Consider the following 4,739-nt stretch of genomic DNA (forward strand, 5'->3'; position numbering starts at 1 on the left):
CTTCAGTTCAACGCCATGATGATGTTTGCTGCGACAGTTCTGCAAATATGGTACCTTTGGCCAGACATGGTAAAGTTATTCATACTGAACTGTTGTAGAGATATACCTTCCTGGATATGGTGTTGCAGATAGAAATAGGATAATTTGTTTAACATGTATTAGCTGTTGTAGGTTGAATGTATTAGGTCAAAATTTTTTGGGTGTATAATGGCGCCTTTATTGCTATTTTTATTTATTTATTTTGAATAGTACTTACTACTATATTTATCATCTGTCTTGCATTGCACAACATTCCAAACAGGAGATTTTACATTTTCTTAATTTGCTTGGCTTGGCATGCCAAATCCTCATCCTCATCCTCATCCTCATCCCAGGACATGAAGTATCAGTACTCCTTTAATTTGGATCAGTATTATCTTTGTAATATTTAAATAAACTAGCCATTAAAGACTGTTGGGCTTGACCAGTATCGATATTATGCTTCATGGTATCGATACAACTGTGTAAAGTTGTTGAAAACATTTTGATGTTTCGATATAACAAATTAAGTTAAATGAATTTTAAGATTTTCCAAATAATTTTCTAAGTATATTCGATATAACTATTCGAATATCAAAAACATTACTCCAAATCTTTCAAAAATCATTTTTAATCCTTACTCAAGTGTAAAATTAAGTTTTTAATCTTAAAACAATTTCAAAATAATTTTACAAAGTATTTCGAACCATTTCAAAGCCAAAAATTCCAGATTGCTCAGAGGGAACCGATTCCCCTCCAAGGGGGTACCGATTCTCCCTGAATGGTTTGGCTCTGAGAATTCCAGTATGCTCGGAGGGAACCGATTCCCCCCCATGGGGTACCGATTCCCCCCTTGTATAACGGTCGAAATATTTGAATTTTACACTTAGGGAACCGATTCCCCATAGGGGGTACCGATTCCCCCCACGCTCCAAGCTGTTTTATTAATTGTTTTCACACTAAAACGGCTATATTATCTTCTCTAATCATCCCCAACGTTCAGAAGTGATTCAAGGTGTATTTAAGCAAGCTTAGAAGCCATTGATCAATAACAAAGAAACATCAAGAAATTAGAATCAAGAGAGAATCAAAGAGAAAGCATCAAACCTCAAGTTTGAGCATTTCAAGCCCATTTTTCATTCAATATTCATTTTTCTTTCAAGAACACTTATTGTGCTCAATTGTATTTATTCTTGAGTGTTCTTTCTTTGTTCTAGAATTGTGCAAACATATTTTCTTTGTGAGGTTTTCTTGTAAGTTTGCAAATTTGTATTTCTCTTTGAGAAAAGAGTGTTCTCAAGAATTGGGGTATATTCTTGAGGGAGTTGTAAGGTTATCTCTTTGGCCTCAAAAGAAAGAACAAATTAGTGAATTTGTTGGAAAATCCTTAGTGTGGATAGCTAAGGTAGTGGACGTAGACTTTGGTTGATAAAGTCGAACCACTCTAAATCACTGTGCAATTTCTTTCAATTTTCTACAAAAGCTTCCACCAAAATTTTTATTGCCAATTCACCTCCCTCTTGGCCGATTCAGTCAATCGATTAACTCAACAATTAGTATCAGAGCCTAACTCATTTGAAGGTTTAATCTCCTCTTGAGTCGATCCAGGAAGATTTAAATCGATAAAGATGGCGTCTACTTCCGGTTCATTCTCAATGGAAGAATCCAGACCTATTGACGTGCCTCCACACTTCAATGGAACAAATTATCGTCATTGGAAGAGGTGTATGATGATATTCATCAAAGCATTTAATATGGAAGCTTGGATGATAATCAAGAAAGGATATTCCTCTTCCACTAAGAAGGCAAAGAAGTGGAGTGTTCAAGAACGGAAGGAAGCTCAACAAAACTCAAAGGCTATGCACATGTTGTGTTGTGCAATTGATCCTAATGTATATAAAGGAGTTTCTTCTTGTTCAAGTGCCAAGGAAATGTGGGATAAGCTTGAGGAGATCTATAGAGACAAGGAAGAAGAATAACCAATAAAAGTGGTGTCTCTATTAGCTCTCACAGAGCCAAAGGTATCTTCTAACTCAAATATATCAAATTCAAAATCTTTTAATGAGTTAAAAGATGCTTATGATAAATTATTTTCGGAGTTTGAGACCATGAACTCCAAATACAATAAATTGATTTCTAAATTTATTGCTAAAAATGATCTTCTTTTGAAAGCTAAAACAGACTTGGAAAATCAAAATGAAATGTTGAGAAAGGAGTTAGAGCTTTCAAAAATAAAATCTGAAAACTTTGAAAATGAAATTTTCAAATTAAACAACCTTCTTCTAGAAATAAAAATAGATTTTGAAAATCAAAATGAAATCTTGAAGAAGGATTTAGAACTCTCAAAAATGAAATTTGAAAGTATCGAAAAAGAAAATTTCAATTTGAAAGATAAGCTTGAATGTTTAACAAGAGAAAAAGTGATCATTCTAAATAATTCATCTAGTTCAATAATGACAATACATTCACATTGTCATTATCATGGTCATAAGGAACATACTTGTCCTTTAAAGAAAGGAAAACGATTTAAAATTAGACAAGTATGGGTTTCAAAAGGAACAAGAGGCATTGAAACTAATGTTCAAGGATCCAAAGCAATTTGGATACCAAAATCTACTTAAATGTCTCTTGTAGGTGTGTGAGAGCAATGGTGATAAAGATGATGATATTCAAGGTGCCCTAGCCAGACATGAAAAAGGAATGGGTAACCTCTAAACTTAATGGTTTTTTTATTTGGTTGCTCATTTAGTTTATGCATGCATGAGGTTTTAAATGTTAAATAATTCTAAATGATTATGTTTTGTCTCATGTATGTTGAAAAATATTGTATGATGAACATAATAAATTTTGGTAATGTTTTATAAACTCTAGTTCATCATATTTTTTTTTGGTCAAAATTGTTTTTAAAATGTAATTGATATCTCTTTAACAATTGATATCGATTTTTCAAGAACTTTGGTTTTGCAAAATTTTGACCTGAAATTTTTTCTTAATGTTTATGCATATATTTTTGTTTAAATATTATAAAGTTTTAATGCATAACATTTTCAAAACATTTATGCATGTGCTCTTAATCTCTATAATCAACATTGCATAATGTTTTATATGTGAATGGGTTAAAAGCATAATCTTTTGAAAAATAAATTTGATAAAAGATACAATGTTTTATTTTCAATGATTGCAAAATTGATTGACATTGCATCTATTTTCGATTATGCTTGTTGGTCATAAAATAGGGATATATACATGATGCATTTAGATTTTATTGATATGACTATTTTGTGCCTAGTTGCTAGGGATGAGCATGATAATTTGTTATGGCATAGGAGACTAGGACATGCTAGTATGAGTGTTTTACAACGGTTAGTTCAAGGAGAATTGGTTTCAGGGCTGCCTAAACTAAAATTTGATATTGATAAAATATGCGATGCTTGTGCTAAAGGAAAACAAAAGCAAGTTTCTTTTAAATCCATTAATGATGTGTCAACTAGTAGAGTATTACAATTGATCCATATAGATCTTTTTGGGCCAACTAGGACTACTAGCTTGGGTGGAAAACAATATGCATTTGTCTTGGTAGATGACTATTCTAGATATACTTGGGTTCTATTCTTAAGTACTAAAGATGAAGCATTAGAAAAATTCATCACGTTTTCAAAAGTAATCCAAAATGAAAAAAGGTTACTCTATAACTAGTGTTAGGAGTGATCATGAAACTGAATTTGAAAATCTTGGATTTACTGAATTTTGTAACTCTAACGGTATTAGCCATAATTTTTCAGCACCTAGAACCCCTCAACAAAATGGAGTTGTTGAGAGGAAAAATTGAACTTTAGAAGAAATGGCTAAAACCATGCTTTGTGAAAATAATTTGCCAAAATATTTTTGGGCGGAAGCCACAAATACCGCTTGTTATGTTATAAATCGAGTAATGATTAGGCCAATTTTAAATAAAACTCCATATGAAATTTTCAAAAATAAAAAGCCTAACATTAGTTATTTTCATCTTTTTGGATGTAAATGTTTTGTTTTAAACAACGGTAAAGAAAACCTTGGCAAATTTGATGCTAAAAGTGATGAAGGAATTTTTCTGGGTTATTCCTTAAATTCTAAAGCTTATCGTTTATTTAATAAAATAACTTTAGTTGTAGAAGAGTCTATACATGTTGTTTTTGATGATAATCCCCTTCCGAGGAAGGATTCTTGTGTGAATGATGATGTAGGTGTTATAAATACAAATGACGGTAGACATGACGTTGGAGAACTATCATCAAAGGAAGAAACGAAAAATGAGGAAACTCATGATCCTCTTGAGAATCCAACCATTGAAGAAAGGGAAGTATCTTATCCAAGAGAGTACAACTATGTTAAGGATGGTGAAATTATAGGTGATCCATCCAAAGGGGTAACAACTCGATCTTCTCTTAGAAATATTTGTAATTATGTTGCATTTATCTCGTGCATAGAGCCTAAGAATATTAAAGAAGCATTAAATGATGAACATTGGATTATGGCTATGCAAGAAGAGTTAAATCAATTTGAGAGATGTAAAGTATGGACATTAGTTGAAAGGCCTAGTAATAAATCTACTGTAGGTACTAGATGGGTATTTAGGAATAAGCTTGATGAGAGTGGTAATATAGTGAGAAACAAGGCTAGACTTGTTGCTCAAGGGTATACTCAAGAAAAGGGCATAGACTATGATGAAACATATGCTCCCG

The sequence above is a fragment of the Hibiscus syriacus genome, unplaced genomic scaffold, assembly GCF_006381635.1.
Source record: "Hibiscus syriacus cultivar Baekdansim isolate YM2019G1 unplaced genomic scaffold, ASM638163v2 tig00116989_pilon, whole genome shotgun sequence".
In the NCBI taxonomy this organism is placed as follows: Eukaryota; Viridiplantae; Streptophyta; class Magnoliopsida; order Malvales; family Malvaceae; genus Hibiscus; species Hibiscus syriacus.